The sequence below is a fragment of the Ambystoma mexicanum genome, chromosome 5q, assembly GCF_040938575.1.
Source record: "Ambystoma mexicanum isolate Mex_15411 chromosome 5q, UKY_AmexF1_1, whole genome shotgun sequence".
In the NCBI taxonomy this organism is placed as follows: Eukaryota; Metazoa; Chordata; class Amphibia; order Caudata; family Ambystomatidae; genus Ambystoma; species Ambystoma mexicanum.
The window spans coordinates 227103733-227125223 of NC_090933.1; positions in this window are offsets into that span (position 1 = coordinate 227103733).

Sequence of the window (21491 nt, forward strand, 5' to 3'; positions counted from 1 at the left end):
AACTGAGACCACATCAGGTGAACCTATGTTCTCCTGCACAGTATTTTCAAGCATTCTCTTGACTCTGATCGGGCCTTCGAAATCCTCGAATTAAGAAAGTTTTTCTTTGCTTCGATGATGGCCAATTTGTAGGCTTTAACTGCGCTTCTGTATTTGGCCAGAGCATTGGATGAAGGGCAACTGTGAAATAATTTCGAAGTGGAAGATTTGAGTGTTCTCAGTTCTGACTTATAACAGGGTTTCTTTCTCATACCCTCCATTAAATGGAGGAATTCAACAACAGTTCGACTCTTTCACGAGAGATCAATTTAAAGTTTCTGCTAACTCTGGGGAATCTTAGATTAGAGTTTTCATTTGGACATCAATAGATGAAATCCAATCAAGGGTATGCCCTAAGATGTGGGTCGGGATATTAATTAGCTGTTCGAAGCCAAGGTTACCCAGGGCAAGTTCCAATACTGTGGCTGTCAGGTCATCATTGTCCCTGAACCAGAAATTAAAGTCCCCCAGGATGAGATAGCTAGAACAGGGTTTAAGACGTGGCAACAGGTAATTAGACACTGCTAAAGTAAAGTCCTCCATGAGTGACAATGGTCTATTGATAAGGATAAGATAAGACGTGGATTCAGCATTTAATCCAATCTTGATGTAAAGAGATTCAATGGCATTCATAATTTTTCCTTTGCTTTCCCAGATGGTGAGGGAGGATTTGAAAATTCGAGCCGCTCCCTGTGCACCCCCTCTACCTTCCTCTCTGTCCTGTTTTATCGTCTTGTACCCCTCGGGAATAGCAAAATCCAAGGAGGGGCCTGCAGCTCTGTGACCCCATGTTTCCGTGAGGGCACAGATGTTGATGTTCTTCTCCTCTTTATAGGATGTGATCTGGTGTTCAGAAGCATGCAAGCTACCAGTGATCTGGTGTTCAGAAGCATGCAAGCTAGGTTGTGTACAGGTGTCACAATATGGACATGGCAATGATGCTCAGATACTATGTGCTCAGATACCATGTGCAAGGGATTCGGTAAGGGAGTGGTAGATGTGATCACTATATAGGGACAGGGAGTAGGGCACAACAAGCCCTCCTGTGCTGTTGCGTGGGGCAGGACTGAACTGAGAGTGTCTTCAGGGAGAGGCAAGAGACACAAAGATTCGGGTGCTGCTGTAAAGTTACTTTCCGAGAAATCAGTTTGTGTTGAGGCGTTTCTGGCTAGTGGCAGCAAGGGAGCAAGACTAACCATGGCTGTTGTCCGGGAGGGAGACACAGGTATGGTAAAAATATTTCTGGCTGCCTCAATTGCAGACAGGACCTCCGCCATCCCCATGGTGGAGGGGAGATGGGAAGCAAGCTGTCTTTCTGCCGGCCCTGCATGGACTAGCACAGACTAGTTTGACCTCTCTGTGCCGGCATGTTCACGCCAGGTATCAAGGGAAATGCACGCTGAAACTACAACTCTGTATGGAAAATGTGGTTTGGAAGTGCCTGCAGAGTAAACAGAATATTGTCAATCTACCACAATGATGCAACAAGGATATAAAAATAGGTATTCCTAAGAAGTGTGCAAACACGAGTAAAAATGCTATAGCAGCAATGCAAAGTAAATCAGGAATTCAAAAATGTGTACAAACATGAAAAACAACGCAGAAGCAGCAAAACAAGTAAATCCACAAAGTAAGTACATTAATGTACCATTTATATTTCTGTAATTGTAACAATACACTTCCACTATATATTAGCCCAGAGTATTCTTTTAGAATCAACATTTATTTCACTCTAACTAATTATATTGCACCATTCACACACTTTCTTATCCCTTCTAAACACCATCATTTCAAAACGAACTGTTTTCCTCAAAACATCATAATGTCCCTACTTTTGCAATCCCTCCACCACTCTTCTTTCCAAACTAGTCCAAGCGCATAACACCTCTACAGACTCTTACAACCTTCCCAACCACACCTATTATGTCACTTCACAATCAAACATCACTCTATTCATCTCTACAATCACGCCCACACACCCATGTACAACACGTGCATATACATTCCACAACTTTCAAACTTAAACTTTCTTTTTTTCTAACAGACACACCAAAATGCCTACTAAATAGAACTCCATAGAAAGTAAAGAATACATACAGCAGATTAGAATAAAAGCAAACTATATAGTCATTTTCCTCTAAAACAATGTATAGAAAACATTAAAACAAAAGAGATAGTATCCTCACTCAACAAGACAAAACCAGCCACCACTGAAAAATGTAAGGCCCTCTTCCAAAAGCTAAAAGTAAAAATAGTTATACAAACAAAAGCAGACCTACTAATGACCCTAACACTATATCTACTAATGTTAACGTAGCCACTGTAAAGCAACCCAAAAAAATATGCTACAAAAAATGTTCCACCGTAGAGTTCCTCATTAGCTTACATAAGCTGCTGAACAGTCATGATCTACCCATAAAAACCAACGCAGCAGACTAATCCTTGAAGCTCTAAGTGACATTCTACTAAAGAGAACATTGTTCATATTGGTTTTAAACAGAATGAAACCACTAACTAAATTAATCAATAAATAACAAAAGGTACTTCTAAACATGTGCAATGTCATTATAGATACCTTTTCAAACATCTGTGAAGGTGAATGGATTCTAACTGTGGGAGGTTTTTGAACATTGTAAAACTCACATCATAAATCTGCCATCCTGCCCGTTACATCCTACCAGCTGAGAGCGAGGTGGGGACTAGCATCTCTGACCAGTTCAATGGGGTAGAGGTGTGTTTAGCTAAGCCTGCCCAGCCATATACTTCTAGGATGTCACTATGCATTATAAATAAGAGTCCATGACAGGACTGTAGAGACACACACTCTTCCTGAAGTTCCTGCGCTGCATTCCTGATCTGCTCCATTCATCTGGCTGATTCCAACTACAAGGCCAAAGCATTGCTGACCCTGCTCCAGAGCCCACTGCAAAACCCAAGCATAGCTGATTCCTACTCCAGCAAGGCCATTGATCCAGAAAAACCCACTAATATCCCATTAACAAAAGGGGGAAAGCGGTGGTACCTTGTGCATTTTGAAATCTGACCGGCATGTGCCCACTAACTGCTTGCCCACTGATTGCATCCAGCAGTACCTGTGCCATCCATTGACCCGAATTGCCCAGCTGTGTTCGCTAACCAGTTACCAGACCTTGCCCAGCTGATTTTGTCCAGGTGTGTCGCAGTGTGGTGACCAGACCCTGTTGACTGTCCAAAAATCCCAAAACTAAAAAGTGGACTGTGAGGATAATCCCCACCCCATAGAAACACATAGTTTCCTTGTCTTGCCGTTGACCTTTTTCCACTCTCTAAGTAGTTATATTTATACCCTGGTAACTTGTTAAAACTGTTAGAATTATCCTCGTATCCTGTCCTTAATGTTTAAGTGCTAGCGCAATCGTTTTTCAATTATGTCTGTGGATATTATAAGCCCTTAGTTATATTTGGATTAATCAAACTAATTTCCATATATTTTATTGTTGGGGTTGAGCACTGGCGGGGCAAGGTTGACCTCGCAAATCAACCTTAGAGCTTACCGTGTTCCTCTTTAACAATATAGTCTAGATAATTTTGTTTTAGGTAACCTTTGCCTTTCTTTTAAAACCAAAGGTTTCTTTTTAACTGCTCTATTTCCCTAAAACTGAACCCCATTCAACCCGAAAATCTCATCCAAATCTTAAGCTACTACCATCCATTCACTTCTGTAATATCCCTGTGATATACATCTATCCCCGACCCCAAGAAACACACTCCAATTCAGAGCATTTCGCCTGTTTTTCTAAGAAACAGTTTTTGAAATTTATAGCAGGAATTAAGAAATTGCAACTTTCCAACGTGTCTTTTGGTTGCAGCATGTTTTAAACTTTCCACTCGTTTTTGAATTGTATGAATTGTATGCTCTTGGTGATTCATTGCCTTGTGATTGCTAGTGTTTGTGCATTGTTGCCTTAGTGAGAAATCATATGTACATCATTATTTAACCACACAGATAATTAATTATTTGTTAAAATCCGAGTCTCATTTTAGGCCATTACAAAGGTTTTAAAATCCATGGAGAATCTGATTAATTGTGGGTTGACGGAACATTGAAGGGGGAAACCTTAACTTGGGTTCTATCTATCCTAATTCAAAAAGTGCTCCTATTCATATGTGCTTTATATAGGTTTTACTAGAAGTTTAATCATGTGTATTGCTTCCATTTTCATTGTTATTATCACCCATTGGTGATTGCTGCCCCATATTAAACTTGACTGATTTCCTTTGAATTTTAAAAATAAATAAAATATTGCATTTCACCAATCGGTCTGGTTCATGGTCCATTGTGACCCAGGGTATTTGAAAACGGCAGTGTGATACAAGTTGTGTACCATCTCAAATTGAATTTGCATAGAATAAAAAAAGGCATCTAAGTTGTGCTCTACATACTAAGCTGAGACCAAGGTGTGTGTCGCCCGATTGAAATCATTAACATAGCGATATGTGTAATCACAAGTGGGAGGACATCCCTGCCCTATGTCTGGAACTCAAGAAGTGAGACTTTCAAGCCAGCCTATTAAGACCAATTAGGATGATTGTTATTGATAATGGTAAGATCAGGGAATTTCTAAATCTCTCTAAACATAGACTCGGCCTGCTCATGAGCTTGAAGCAATGGGTATGTTAATTCCTGATGACCTTTGCATCAAGAACCAAAACACAAGACACATAATATAAAAGAGGAGAGATGTGAGAGACATGATAGAATCCAATTTCCCTCCCCTAAACATTCAAAAACTCATTGAGAGTGGATCAGGCACATGGCAACTCTTTCTCCTGCTGAAGTCCTCTGAAACACAAAGTCAAACTAAAGAAGCCCCAACATGATTGCTCTACATCTCAATGACAGGGCCACCAAGAGGATGACTGATTCCTTGTTCTGTGCAGATACTGTTCAACATTGGAGCATAATCAGAAATGATTACTCAAAACATCTGTCTGCAGTGCAAATTACACTTTTGCAATATTGTCTCCATATACTTTTTACAATTACTATACTGCTGGGGAAATATAAGCGCTTATTTCTCCATGTATCTTTTCTCCTGTTCTCGTAAGTACTACATCATTGGTGTGGAGAACATGCTTTATTGCATATGCATTCTGCTCCAGAACTACCCGGGAAGAGGAGATAGGCCGTGTAGTTATGGTTACGTTGCTCAACTCATAGAAAGAAAACTCTTTGAGTGGCTTATAACTTTGCCCCCCCTGGACGTAGCCTCACCGAACTTTGCAAACAAAGTATATACGCCCTCGGAATGATCCTGCTAAGTTTGGTGCGGTCTTGTTCAATGGGAGGGGGAGTTATAAGAGGGCCCCAAAATGTGTGGAGATCCTCATAGATGCAGTGGAACATTTTTTGGCTTATGCATACAGCCCAAACTCTGGTCAGATTTTCACCATATTTGCAGCAGAATTGGCCGCTTGATCCAGAAAGCATGCTTGTAGTGGCCCTGTAGTTATGGTTAACTTGCTCAGCTCATAGAAAGAATGCATTTTGACTGGCTTATAACATTGCTCTCCTGGAAGAATACTCACCAAACCTTGCAACAAAAGAAGAATAGGCCCCTTAAAATTGATTCTGAAATGTTTGGTGAGGTTTCATCCAGGGGGCAAAGTTATAGGGGGGTCCCAAAATGTGTGGTTTTCCTCATAAATGCAATGGAAAATAAAATTTGATCATGCCTACAACCCAAACCGATGGGAGGATGTTCACCAAATTAGCAGCAGGAGCGGCGGCTTGGCCCGAGAATCGTGCTTTTGTAAATTTGGTGCAAATCTGTCGAGTAGTTCTTTTTTAAATGGCCAAAAAGTAGGTACAACAAAATCAGTGATATCTTGGTCCGGTCAGCAGACTCATTTCCCTATTCAGTCCATGGAAGCCCCCGTAGAGCAATCAGGGGCCAGCGTAATATCTGCAGACTTTGGATGCACCCATTGATTGGATGGTGAAAAGAATGAGGTGCATCATATTATTTTAAACGGTCACCATTTTGGATCCGTGGACAGCAGCTGGTGTCCGCAGATAGCACAGTGAGGAAAAAGTCTGGAAAAATCATTTGGGGTTATTTGTGGCCAAAAGAGGTGCTGGAATGGTTGGGGGTGGAACAAAGATGATATCTGCCTCTTTTAATAGGTGAAAAAAGTGGGTGCGGGTGCAACCCAATCCGCAGACACCTCGTAGTCTGTGTACAGCACCGTGAATGGACAGCTTTTAAAACACTTGTGAGCTTATTTATCGGCTGAAAGAGGGCATGGAAAGGGTAAGGGAGTGGAATAAAGGTGATATGGCACTGTTTTATAAGTGAACAAATGGTTTGCAGATGCCACTGAGTCCGCAGTCAATTTTAATGTCTGTGGATATAATTTCAATTGCAGGGGGTTCACGGTGAACTTTGTTATTTGAAGGTGTATCGCACACACTTGTTATATGGTTTAATTTTATTCTGGTGGTTGTGGCCAGTGGCAAGAAACGCTATAGTAATATATGCATAGTAATTATAGGTAATGTAGTGGGAGTAGCAAGTATTTGTAAAATGGTGGAATTATATATTTGAAATGCATATGACATTTATGATTGTAGTACAATTGAGGACAGTGCTTATGGAATATATGTATGTGTTTATACTTGTTACGGTTACTTAGTTTCATACAATAATGAAGCTGAAATCTATGGTTCTTTTTCAGTGGGAAAAACAGTATATTTTGTTCAGCAGGATAGTTTAAAATCTTTAATTGCATACAATTTTACATATACATTTACACTTTTTGCCCCTCATAAACAGTATATTCTATGTACTATGTTTGGTGCAACATTAGTTTATGACACACTGTTGTTGTATTGGCATTAAATAATCATTGGGTCATTGGGAGAAAATAAATTCAAAAAGGATTTTAAAAAACATATTAAAATTATGTGAGTCTAAGTGTGATAGTATGTTTGTTTGAAGTGTATTGTCATTAAGGGAATGTTTAAAGTAATTAGATACCTGTTGACAAATTCTAACTACATTAGACTTTAGAAGGAGTTTTGTAGTAACAAGAATTGAGATAGCGTATTTGAATTGTATTGCATTGAAGGGTATTTTTGAAGTAGTTATATACTTGTCGGCATATTCTAACTAGATTCACTTTTAAAAGTACTATTGTAGTATTATAGATGTCGTTAGATACCTGTTGGCTTATTCCAACTGTTCATTGTGATACAGTTTAGTGGGTAAATTAGGGTTGAAGGAATATTAAGTAGGCATTTGTTAGGTTTGCTGGTAACCTATGTTTTGGAGTAACAGAGGTGTCGTTACATGCAAATCAACCACTTCTATTTTTGATGTATGAAGTATAGTGCCCTGAAGTGGTTGTGGCACCAGTGTAGTATATTATGCCTACTGTTGTGAAGGTTTTCTTGCCAAAAGATACTTGGCCATGTGTAAATCTAGTGAGTTTACAGTTATTGTTAGTACCATCTGCATTGTACCTTAAAAGCATTAGTATGATATATTGGTTATGTGAGTTTATTTGTATGCTGGAAAGATTGTCTGAATTGCAAAAAGGGCATAATATGTCATGATTTGCAATCTGCAGAAGCTGGTGAAATGGAATTAATTCACAATTTGGTATGGATGCAAATACAAATTGTTCATTAGCAATGTGCTGTTGTGACGCATGGTTTCAGAGAGTGCATGTATGTTTCCACATGTATGATATCTGGAAGATTTCATTTTTAGTGATGTTTTTGGTTTCCAGTACTTGTCGTAAGTATACTAGGGATTATTGATGATCTTACTGTGTGTTTATGGTACATCTTACCATTCCTGCACAGTAGTCCAATTCTTGCCTCATACCTGAGACAGTGTAAGTGCTGTCAGGAATATTTGTGGCATTTCTATGTAGGGCGAGCATTTGCAAACACAACTGGTCTGAGCTGTTTAAGTAACTGTTGTGAACAAGTGGTGCCAATTGGAAGAAAATATTGATTGTTACATGTGCATAGCAATTTACTGAAGTTGTGTTGCTGAATTTAAATGGACCAGAGCGTTTTATCTCTGCATCGTTTAATGGGCCTGAAGATTTTTTGTAGAAGAGATATTTGTCTCTTTTATCTCTGATGGACATTCAGTTGAGTTTGTAGTAGACAGTTTTGTGGTTGTATTATTTGATGGAGAAGCAGTAGGTTGTTGATTTTTTTGCTGTATTGTTGGGAGATCTGTTATAGGTTCAGTTTGAATTAGCCTTCTTTTTAAAGGTTTTCCTTTTTCATGTATTGGATACATATTTAGATGGGAGTGTACAGTGCACGTAGCTTGTTGTATTATAGGATGCAAGGAATGTCAGCGTTGACTTTGTTTGCATCAACATTAACTAGGAATGGACCATTGAGTGTATGGAGACATGAAAGTGGTATGTAACGCAGACCTTCTTTAAAGACTGTTCTGCCAATATCGATCCATGCATGATCTAGGGTTAGATCTTGTGATTTGTGAATAAGTGACCTTATATGCAAGAGACAGAGGGAATTGTTCTCTGCGTACATACATGTCTCTAAGCAGGAAACATGCTATTGTGCTGCTAACTTTTTTAACTTCTGCATGTTTGTCAAAGTGGATGTTGTTTTCAGTGGATATGATGGGAAGCCAACAACTGCACCGATTGCTCCACTAACTAAACCTTGTTCTTTGTCAAGGTTATGTTTTAGAATTACTACCTATTTCCTTTAGGGTAACTGTCAACAGTTAGGATGCAGTACGTATTCCTCCCACTTCCCCCATATCTTCATAAATTTCTGGGGGCACCCCCTTGCAGCGTAGATGCACCGTTCCAAGGAAGTACATCTGCTTATTTTATTGGACCATTGGTCTATGCATATTGAGTCTGGCAATCCCCAGGTAGCAGCAGTTAATCTCTTCCCCACTCCTAGCGCCACCCCAAGGAATGCTTTTTTGTACTTTTTGAAGTCCGTTTCACCACACACCCCCAGTAGAATCAGTTTTGGGTGTCTTAGAACAACGAATCCCATCCTCACACAGAGTTTAGTGAGGAATTTCATCCAGAACTCCTGTAATATATGACACTCCTAGATCATGTGAAAAAAGGTACCTTCTGTGATTTTACACTGGAGACACTCCCCACCATGAGATCTACCCCATGTAGCTATTATTGTACTAGCTTAGTATGATCTGTGTAGTATTCTGAGCTGTACTAGTCTCAGTTAGGCATCAATACCTATCTCCCAGGGGAACATTAGCGCCTCCACCCATTCCTCCCTCTCCAGTTTGTCCAGGTAATTTTCCCATTTCTCCTTCAGCCTTGTGAGTTCTCTAGTGCCAAAGAATTTCATTGCTTGGTAAAGAGTGGAGGTGACCTTAGAAGAAGATATAGTCAGGGAGAATGTTTGTCTGTAAGGGGGAATATGCAGGTATTCCAGCAGGGCTCAGGAATTGGACATTAATGGCACATTTGAGCTGTGTATGTCTAAAGGAGTCTATAGGTTGCGACCATGCTTCACCTTCAGGGTCTCAAAATCTAGAAGTCACCCCGCTCAGATAATATCTGCCAGCATGCATACACCGTGTTTCTCCCAGGATCTAGAGTAACCCATTCTCTGTATTTCGGGACGGTGTGTATTGTGCCACAAGGGTTGGATCAGTGTTGGCCTTTCATCCCATCCTATGTGTTGGTGCACATCCTCCCACACTCAGCGGGCATGGAGTAACATTCTTGGTATCCCTTTCAGGCTCTTGTTGTCATCGTACAGTAGCCGGAGGGGGAGAAAGAGCTAGCATCGGCCATCTCTACCCGGATGTGCGGGAGCCAGTCATTTACCAGCCCAATCTGTGCAGCCCAGTAGTAGACACAAATATTCAGTAATCCTATACCACCTTCCCACACAGATCACTGGAGGTTCTTACGTGCGATTCAGGGTTGTCTCTTCCCCCAAAGCAGCGTACGGAAGGTCCTCTCAATGGCAACAAAGGTTTTGGTGGGGATGGGGAGTGGGGCACTCTGTAGGACATAGAGGAGTGTCATCATTTTAAACAGTGCTGCTTTCCCCAACAGCGACAGCGGAAGGGATTGTCAGTGTGAGATGTCCTTCATGAACCTATCCACCACCGGCTGTAGATTAAGCCTAAGGAAGTCATCTAGCGTTGGGGGAATCTGTGTGCCCAGATAGGTGAAGCCCAATACCGAGACAGAGTATGGACAAGATTCGGGGATGGCTGCATCCCCCCTTGGACAGGAAAGTATATTGTCTTTTGTTTATTCACGCAAAGTCCCCCAAACTGTTGGTATTCCATGAGAGTCCGGGACATGATCGGACAGGTGACCACCGGGTTGCTATGATATATGAGGAGGTTGTACCCATATAGCGAGACTCGATCCCCCCCCCCGGCCAGATGAACCCAGAACAGTTCAAGTCTGTTCTTAGTCTGATCATCAAAGGTTCAACTGCGAGAAGGAACAATAGAGGCAAGAAGGGACAGTAGAGAGAATAGAGGAGCTTGACCCATGACATGAAGCCTTGTCTGAATCCCATGCCCCCATGACCTCCCACAGAGCATCCCACCCCACCGAATCAAAGGCCTTTTCCAAATGTACAACGAGGAGTTCCAGGATTTCAGAGGCTCGGTCTAGGGCCATCTGAACCCTGCGCAGGTTCATTCAACTGGATTTGCCAGGCATAAAGCTGCACTGGTCCGGGTGGACTAGAGTTTCGATCACCCCAACCAGTCTATTAGGCAGTATTCGGGCCAGAATTTTTGCTTCCCCATTCATTTATGATATCGGCCTATACGACGAGGCACAGTGGTCCAGGGGTTTCCCTGATTTGGGAATTACCACAATGCATGTCTTCCAGAGGTCTAGAGGGAGTATGCCCAGCTCCCTACTGCGGAGGAACATGTGGTGCAAGTGCCCTGTCAGCGCGCCTCCCAACCGTTTCCACGTCTCCACAGGAAAACTGTTAGATCCAGCAGCCTTCCCCGACTGCAGCTGTGCCAGTGCTTCCCCCACCTCTTCCACGGTGACCAGACTCCACCTGTTGTCCAGAGAGCCGCGGAATTATAAACGAGTCAAGGAAGTTCGAGGTGCCCACTATAGGCTCTGCCCCTGGGGGGGGAGTGCAGCTGTGCATAGTAGTAGACAAAGGCCTACACAATATTGGAGACCCCTGTCAGCGTCTCATCCCCCTCCACTTGGATGGCCCGTACTTGCCCTTTACTTAGCTCCTTTCTCTCTAGACATGCCAGGGTCTTGCCTGCTTTGTCCTGTGGAGTTGTTCCTCTCGCCGGACCACCTGTCTCTCTGTCTCAACAATCTCTTGGATGTGTAGCTTACGGTGGGCGGCTACCAAGGAGATCGCTTCCCCCCGAAGGACCATTTTATATGCTTCCCATCTCATGCCTTCCCTGCCTTAGGCCTTCCAAGATGGCCGTCTCCCTCGTTCCTGTTTTGTTTGATGCTTTCCTTTCTGGGCCAGCTCCTGCCTCCCTCTCCCATTGGTTCGCCTTGGCCCCTTAAGCCAATGGCAGCAACCGGGAGGCGGGAGCCGGCCACACTGTCGAAGGCCCACAACGAGGCCCGCCTCCATCCACACTCCATTCCTCCCTTGCCTCCGATCCTGATGGAGCCCTGCCTCTGCTCCCCAGCACCCTCCATCTGCGCCTGACCTCCACCAATGCTGCGCAATGCTGGGGGTAAGCTCTTCTGACTTTATGGGACACTTTGTTGATGCGGCGAGCGACCTTAGTTTTTTGCTGGAAATTGCACGATTATAACTGTGGCTGCCTAATTGGCCTGGACTATTCTGCATGATGCGCTCCGCGCTCTCCCCTACATGGGAATTTCACGTTTTGTTGTATTCATGCCTGATGCCTTCCCTGCCTTAGGCCTTCCAAGATGGCCGTCTCCCTCGTTCCTGTTTTGTTTGATGCTTTCCTTTCTGGGCCAGCTCCTGCCTCCCTCTCCCATTGGTTCGCCTTGGCCCCTTAAGCCAATGGCAGCAACCGGGAGGCGGGAGCCGGCCACACTGTCGAAGGCCCACAACGAGGCCCGCCTCCATCCACACTCCATTCCTCCCTTGCCTCCGATCCTGATGGAGCCCTGCCTCTGCTCCCCAGCACCCTCCATCTGCGCCTGACCTCCACCAATGCTGTGCAATGCTGGGGGTAAGCTCTTCTGACTTTATGGGATACTTTGTTGATGCGGCGAGCGACCTTAGTTTTTTGCTGGAAATTGCACGATTATAACTGTGGCTGCCTAATTGGCCTGGACTATTCTGCATGATGCGCTCCGCGCTCTCCCCTACATGGGAATTTCACGTTTTGTTGTATTCATGCCTGATGCCTTCCCTGCCTTAGGCCTTCCAAGATGGCCGTCTCCCTCGTTCCTGTTTTGTTTGATGCTTTCCTTTCTGGGCCAGCTCCTGCCTCCCTCTCCCATTGGTTCGCCTTGGCCCCTTAAGCCAATGGCAGCAACCGGGAGGCGGGAGCCGGCCACACTGTCGAAGGCCCACAACTAAGGCCCTGTCTACCGCTGTCCACCGTGGTACGCCGGATCGTCGGCCCCCCCGTGAGTACCTATGTGCCCCCCTGCCCCCTGTGAGTACCTATGTGCCCCCCCTGCCCCCCGTGAGTACCTATGTGCCCCCCCTGCCCCCTGTGTGTATCTTTGTGCCCCCCCTGCCCCCGTGTGTATATGTGTCCCCCCCTGCCCCCCCTTGAGTGTCTGTGCCCCCCCCTGCCTCCCCTTATTTCTTCTTGCCCCCCTGCGATTTCTGTGCGCCCTCCCCCTGCCCCCCCCCTGCTCTGCGCTCCAATTCCCTCACCCCCTTCCTCTGCAACTTCCTTCTTACTCCCCCCTTCTTATTCTCCCCCCCTATTAGACTTCCCCCTCCTAGCACTTACTCCTTTCATCTGTTCCTGATAGGAGCTTGTCTGTCCCCCCCCTTTTTTGTTTTTCCCCCTACCCCCCTGCTTTTCAACTTGTCACTGACTTTTTGTTCAGTAGCGTGTCTTGTTCTCCTTCCCCCCTCCTTCCACTTGCCCCCCCTCCCTCCCCACCTCCTGTTACCACCTGCACTGCGTAAATTGTCGAGAGACTTAGTAATGTTACTGCTTGCTCTGTTTTCCTTCCTTTCCATTACCTCTGCCTTACTTGTTCTATGCACTTGCACTATCAGAAATGTCGTCAGGCCTACTATGATAGTTATTTTTCACATTCTGTATTGTTTCAAGGACTTCGCTGAATGTTGCTGTATTTTTCCTATGTCCCCTCCCTCCTTGAAGCGCTTTGAAACACATTGTGTATAGGCGCTATATAAATAAACTATCATATCATATCATATCATAATTGGGCAGTCCACCGACCCCTCATTAAGATCAAAATATTCTGAGGTCTTGCTAGAGAGTCCATCCAAGATTTCGGGTATCCCTAGATGATAAGTGTTGAGGCGCCAATTAGCTTCTCTTTTATGCTGCATACCCTTCAGTCTTATTAGCAGGGGAGAATGATCGGATATCCTTCTTGCGAGGAATTCTGCAGACATCAACCTATGTGCCATATTTTGGGGGTTAAGGACATAGCTGAGTCTGGAGAATGACTTGTGTGCATGGGTGTAAAATGAGAACCTTGTGTCCGAGGTGTGTAGTGCCTTCCACGTGTCGAATAGCCCCATTGCTTCCACAAACGTATATAATTTGGTTGGAACATCTCAAGCCCTGTTACCCTTGTGCATTCTGTCCCGAGTGGCCTCCATGACCTCATTAAAGACCCCACCCACCACCCAAAAGTCCGCCCGTTCTTCCAGCATTATTGTTTGTAGCTCGCTAAGGAGTTCCGCTGTCACTGTGAGAGGTGCATAGGCTGCAATGAGGCTCCAGTCCTCTCCCCGGATGTCTCCAAGAACCACCACGAACCAGCCCTGTGGGTCCACTCTAACTTTCCTAGCCTGAAATGGTTTATGAAGAAGAATCATAGTGCCCCTAGAGGCCCTAGAGAACCCAGCCTGATGTGCATGTGGGTAATTAGACCTGCTAAAAAACCCTAAATTAGTACACACTAAGTGAGTTTCTGTAATGAAGGCGATATCAGGGGAGTATCGATTAATATACTGAAGCACCAGCTTCCGTTTTATGCCGAACCCCAAACCATTAACATTCCAGGTCATCAAAGAGATTAGTCCTGCTTGTGTCATGTTGGCATGTCTCCTGTCGTAGCTTATCCAAGGAGGATGATATGTATCTTGGGGTGCGCCCTCACATTAGGTGTCCTGGCCCCTTTCAAATCCCAGTGTCTGCACGATGCCAACCCCGCTGCTGCTTCACATTGGTACAATTCAAACCCCAACTGTTGAACCATTTGAACTCGTAGACCGTGGGGTCTCATTCTTCCCAATCTGGGTGGAGACGGTTCCCTGTTACGGATTTCTTCCCGTGCAATTGTGAATCTTGAAACCCATTTCCTCCAATACCTATGAACCTAACCCCATGAACTCCCCCCACCCTACACTTCTCCCCAACCAGAAGCACCTGTCTCCCAAACTCATAAAACTTTAAACACATGAAAACTGAATTGGGGGAACTACGGGGCTGGTTACTTCTCTTCACCTTGGACCAGGACTGCCAAGTTTAGGGTTCCATTCTAAGCAGTAAAGTGTTCATCCCATGAGAGAGAGGTGGGGGAACATCAGCTCGAAGCATCCCCACAGGCTTCGCAGATCGTGTCACATGCTCCTTGTCTTCATGTGTTTCCTGCTCGTCCAGTGATCCTGCAGTCCCATCTTCTTCGTGTGCTGGCGTACTTTGCTCAGGAGTCTGGGCGTCACCATTGGCATCCTTTTGAGGAGTGCAGTCTTTCTGTCTGTCCAAGATCGGGGCCGAAAGGACCTGTGTCTCCAGACATTCTCAGGTCTCGTTGGGGTTGTGGAGCATGTGGACTGTGCCATTATAGTACAGTTTCAGTGTTGCTGGAAAAAAGAGCACATATTTAATGCCCAACAACAAGAGGTTTTTCTTCACAAAGTCATAAGACTGTCGTTACTTCTGGACTTCTTTCATGTAGTCGGGGAAGAACCCTTTCCGGTTGCCATTGTACATGATCGGACCAGTTGCTCTCGCCATTTGTACAAGTGTATCGCAGTCTCTGTAATTCATGAGTCTGGCGATCACTGTGTGCGCGGGGCCCGGGGGACTGGTCTACCAGCAAGAACCCTGTGCGCCCTTTCAATGGAAAAGAAGTTCACGCGATTTTTGGGGCCATCAGGTCTGACAGCCAGCTTTCTAGGAAAAGTTCCATGGAGGGTCCCTCCTTTCGCTCCAGAAGGCAAAGTATGCAGAGATTGTTGCAACGGGACCTCCCATCCCTGTCCTCCGCTCTGTTCTCTAAAATGGTGAGTTTCCTCTCCATTTGTTCCAGGCGGTCCTCAATCTTTTTGACATTGTCATCGCTGTCGGATATCTGCTGCTCAGTTTCTACAACACGGAATGTCATGTTTCTCAGATCCTGTCACAATAAGGAGACCTCGGATGCAAGGCCATCAATTTTGGTCTCCACTGATGCCCTGGACTTCCCGATGGTTCCCATAATATCTGTAAACAATGGGATCAGCCCTGCTCCCCCTGTTGCAGCATCGCCCCCCAAGCCATCTGTCGGTCTGGTGGCCCTTGCTGGGGCACTCATGGTATATTTATTGATTCTGTTTTGCATTACTCCTCTGCAGGGCATATCCTTCACCATCTCTCAGATGCGGAGGAGCACTCTGAGGGAATGGTCCGATTTGGTGCAGTGTAGTGTCTGGGAGCCCTGTGTACTGTAAGATGTATAGTCTCACTGCAGCCAACCAATGCACCGAGCCATTCGTGTCCCGTGGAGGGTTGGGAAGGGCAAAGAGGACCCAGAGAAGACGGCCACCAGTCCACTGTCTTCTGTCAGGGTGCTATTCCTGTGTGCGCCGACGTCAGATTTCCCAGTTGTTGGGTCTCCTGCAGTACACGTTGCAGATGTTATTGTGGCCACTGCCACTTTCGCATTGTAGTCATGTGACCCCAACCCAGTCCGTCTCCGCCCGCGTTGCCAGTCTTGAGAGTCGCAGAGGGCCCCCTCTGTTCACCCGGGGGGCTGAGGGAGAGGGCACAAGGTATAAATGATCCGTGTATCTGTGCCTCAGACTGCCAGCACCGTTTAGATCATGCCCACGGGGGCGGGGGCCCCTTAAGGTATGATGGCTGAGATGTCTAATCCGAACCCAGATGCCCAGTTCCAACAGTGGCCCTTGCAGGCCTGTCTGCACTCTGTACATGTGGGTTCCTCTGTCATCCAGCCCCTTCTTACATGCCAATATTTGCCCAAAATGTCCGTGGATGGCTACTATATTGGCGGCACACAGCTTGTCAGGCCTCCAAATGTTCCACAGGGTTCTCTGGTCCCCCAGCCCTTATGGATTCTTGTCCACTCTTTTCCCTTTTTTTTGCACTGTATGCCAATATACTTACAATCAATTGTAGTAAACACACGTTTGCTTTGTTTTCCGCAATTAAATACCTATTCTGTTTCTAAAACTGAGACTATCATTGATTCTAATTGAACATTTTTCATATGTAAAGTTTCATAATGAACTATTAAATGTCTTTTTGACAACATTCCAAAGTGTGCAGGGGACGGGAGGGCTCCCAATCAGGATCCTCTTACTTTCCCCCAGCCCTTTCCCACATGCTGATAGTTCCAGTGAGGTGTTGCTCCATTATAGTGGGCGGCTAGAGTATTGATGGCTAACTTACTTGAGTATTACAGTATGTGCTTAGTCCAGCTGTTGCTGGGTGCAGATCCTTCACACTGGCCGCAGGGTGATCTCTTCCCTTGTTCTGGGGGCTTACAGGAGGACGTAGGGGGGCTGCCAGACTGCTCCGCTTCCCCTCCTTCATTGCACAGACTTCTTACTGATGCGGCAGGGGGGGGGGCAGACCACAAGGCCTGCAGATGACAGGTGTCTCCAGGTTTGTTCCACCACCGTCTTCCCACGCTGCCCCACAGCTGGCTGCCGGGCTTGCCTATCACCATGGCTCCAGCACGGCCTGCCCTGCGTCTGTGTGCAGTGCCCGTTCTTGATTGTCTGCTGTCCCACACACGCTGCTCCAGCCCCAGCGCAGTGGCCACTGGGTCTCAGGGTTACACTTGTGCCTTTTCCTGCTTGCAGTTCCAGCACAGGACATGCAGTGACGGACCGTCTGGGCCATGGGTTCCACTGCGACCCAGGCGCCCGTCGTCCATTTCAGTTCAGCAGTATGGAAATGCTCCTCCTCTCTCTGCTGCATGCGGGCTGCCCACAGCACAGGGCACCGCAAGTGCGGGAGCAGAACCGGAGGCAAAAAAGCTCTGGTTGCGTGCAGGCAGCTCCGATTTTTGTAAAGACTTTGTGGGGGCAACGGTTGGGTGCTCCCCCACCTCCGGTATCACCAGGACCCAAACCCAAGTCCAAAAACAGGATATTTATGAGGATCATAGGCATCCCCAGTGGAGCTACACATTCTCATATCCGCATCCGTCGGGTGCTCAACAGTGCACCAGCCCATTGCCTTGTTGAATTGACTACAGCTTGCAAGAGTTGTCATTAAGGACATGCATTTTATATTTTGTTGAGTTAATTGTTCCATGTCTTCAGGAGCATATGAGTTGCGCCCATATGCTCATGGATTAGTCTACTTTTAAAGTTGGATTTTTTATCTGTAGTAAGCACACCAGTTCTAATACTTTTTAAAATGTTACTATATGCTACGTCTGCAGACTGATGCATTTTTTGAGTTAGTTCTCTGTAGTGAAAATGTTGCCAGAGATGTATATTTCCAATGCTGCCAAGTGTGTTGTGGCATTGTTTGTGTTCTAATGTTTTGAAAATAGGTTGACCTTTTACTGGTGTTAACTGTAGGAGGTCTCCGAAAACAATAACGTGTTTTCTTCCAAAAAGTTCTTCGTTGTTGCTTTTTAGGACTTCTTGCAATCTGAGATGAATTAAGGCCAACATGAGGTTGGAAACCATGCTTACTTCAGCTATCAGGAGCACTTTCATTTGTTTCAGAACTCTGCGTACTTCAGTAGCAGCTTCTGCTGATAATCTGTAGTATTCTAATTTATTTTGGTGTTCTAGTGGATTGAGCATTAGTCGTTGTACAGTTACACCTCCTATGTTGTAGGAAGCCAAACCTTCGAAGGCTGTTCCAACAGCTGAAAGGTTGTTTGTTACATTTAATAACGTTTGACCAGAACCAGCTTCACCACTTACATACAGGAGCAGAGGTTTATAATGTTTACAGCTACACGTTTTAGTTTCATGCTTTAAACCATGTTCAATTTCTTCAGTGACCTGTAGATAAATGCTGAGTTGTTCATCATTTAACTGTGATGTGAGCACTGACATGTCTTCTTCAGATTGTTTAACTGATACATGCTATTTTCTACCTCTGTCATGGCTATTTGTTCTTCATTTAAAATGAGTGGTTCTCCAAATGGTTCTTGGCTTCCTGTAAGTGAAGGCCGACTGCCCTCAGGAGTGTCTTTAACTAGTTGAGCTTGAATGTCTTCCTCTTGTTGGAGTTCATTGTCCAACATTTCTTTGCATTGTTTGAAATTGACATTTCTTATACTGCTTTCATTTGCTTTGAATGTAGCTTCAAATGAGTCAAAGTCACCTAATAATTATTCTTCTTTTCTCCAAGGTTTAAAAAGTTGCAGTAGGGCCATGTAATAAAGTTTTGTATGTTGCAGAGATTTGAATGATAACTTTATTAGATTAGTTAGGGTGGGTTTGGTAAGATTCAGTAGGCTTCCTTCACAAGTTGAGACTGAATATTTGCCCTTTGTCTCATCTAGCATGACATTGTTTTTGTAGAAGTAGTTTCGGCTATGTTGTACATGCACAGTTTCCAAAGCAGTACTCCTTTTTGGATAGTGTGTGGCAATTACATAGTTTTTTAAAATGTCCCAGCTGTTCAGATCATTTGTGGCTATTGTTTCCATCTCTTGGTATTTTTTTAGTACCCATTTTTGGGAACAAGCTGGACCAAGGTTTAACCAGACAATTGGCCTCATGCCAAGTTTGCCGGTCTGGAAATAAGGGTGCCAGTAAGCTCACTGCTACCCTTGTTTCCGGACTGGAAAACTACGGGTTTGCCTGACAGAGCCGCTGTGCCGGACAGGTCTGACCCTGCTGGGCATAGTGGTCATGGTAGGCAAAGCTGTCACCGAAGCACTGGCACCGTTAACAACGGTGCTGGTGCTTCCGTGTCCCCACTCCCATTGAGTCCTATGGGACTCTATGGGAATGGGGATCAACAAAATGACTGGTGAATGAATTCTCAGCTGCCAGACTTGTAATAGCTCAGTGGCACCGGATGTCAGGTGCCAGTCATTTTTTACTGGTCTGGCGGCAATCCAGCGGTAGTACCAACAGGGTTACTGCTGGACCTGTAATAAGGCCCAATGTGTTCAGATTTGCCATATACGGCTGTACCTGTTAAACAGTCTGCAGCTTTGCAGCACCCGCATTCTCTATTCAAGACAATTTTTATAACAAAACTGTACAATTTTTGTGACAGTGTTTTGTCAGATGATACGTCATCCCAGTGGTCTTATAGCTCTGTTTTTTCAGCTTTAGTGAGATAGGCTGTGACATATCTTGCAACTGGAGTGGAATTGATTGCAATGTGTTGTATGTCTATGTTTGCATTCCACATGAGGGCAATGATTGCATTGTATTCATTGATGTACTCGGATTCTTTGTCCCTTTTAATGTTGTTTGTGTTTTTAGGGGATTTAACTTTTACACTGTGTCTTAACAGAAGACATCAAGCTATTTATGGGTCCTTTTTTACAAACTGGTCTAGTATTTATCTTTGTTTTATATCTACATCAGCAGTATTTGCCACACTTATGGTTTGGGAAACATAAGATTTGTGTACATAGGTCAATATGTGGTTTCTGAAGGGATGTTGCAGGTAATGTACTTTTCCATAAACTGTAAAACAGTGGCATCACTGTCATGGGCAAATTTGGGAGCATCTTTTATCCATAAAAGCATCTGGATGTGTGGTACTCCTCTAGATTGATATTCTCTTTTCCAAACGAAGTGTTGCACCTCTCAGAGCAGAGGGGTACTTTTATTACAGATGAAGTGCAGCATGATATGATAGGTTATTTATAATCTGCTTAATTCCCAGATGTTTCTAAGCACGGACCCGGGGATCAAACCTGTGTTGCTCTGTGTCGTATTGCTTCCAAGATGAGCATGTTGCCCATGAGCTATCCTCCATGCATGGTAATAAAATTCTGGTGAAAGTACCTTGATACATTGACAGGGTCAAGAGAACAGAGTTCTCCTTTTGTTTTTATATCTAGTTCATCGTTTTGTTGGTGTACAGTGAGTAAGAAGTCATGCAAGTCACCCCATGCGTACTCTGCACAACATAAAGCAACAAACCATGTTGGTGGGCCTAAGTTCCTTAGCATACAACGTACATCAGCATGATGTCAGAACAAGTATTCTTTTGTACCATGCATGTTTGGCAAGAGATTTGTGATACTTGACTGCAAAACTTGATCTTTGGCTTTTATTTTTTGAAGCAGTTGGGTAGTGGACATGTTAAAAAAACGAGAGCTTGTTTTTAATGTGTGTGCAACTCCATAACATAGAGTTGGTAGATGTCTTTTGAACAGGAGATGGAAAAGAATCCTACATTTTGTCTGAATCTCGGATCTTCAGAATACATTCTGATGCACTAATTTGTGTGGACATTTCATCATATCTTCCTCCTTTTCCTGTAGGAAAGAGTAGAGGAAAAGAAGAAGAAAAGAATGTGCTTCTACATTTTTTCCCATATGCTCATTGGGGTTCCTTTGGCTTGATGATTTTGATATGTTTCTAATGCATCTTTGATCGTGTCTTTGGAGTCTAGTGGGTGAATTGTAAACCACTCTTATATGTTAGCTGCAGTACCAGGATCTACACATTCAAATTGCCCAGTTTTTGGCGAATCTTGAATTATTTGGGTGGTTTCTTTTAAGTTTTCCTCTATGTTCATATCTTTGTAGTATTCATTGTTTTCTTTAAGATATTGTAGGGCTTGTCTAACTTTGTTTAAATCGACTTGTTGTTGCCAAATGTTTTTTGTCTTTTGGTTGCTACACCATTAACTAGTACAATCAAAGACTGATCTTTTGGCTGTTGTACTCCTAGAATTTCTACATTTTCTTTAAGATCTAATTGCAAATATACTACTTTGCCATGCATGCCCTTTAGTTACTCAGAGGGAGTCAAGTTGGCTGTTTTCAGTTGAAGGTGTGTTAAAGCTTGAAATGGGTGTACGATTTGTATTATAATGCTCTCATATAAGTTAGGTTGTTGGGGAGCCTTTAGAAGTGGGAATATTTAAAAGTTATTA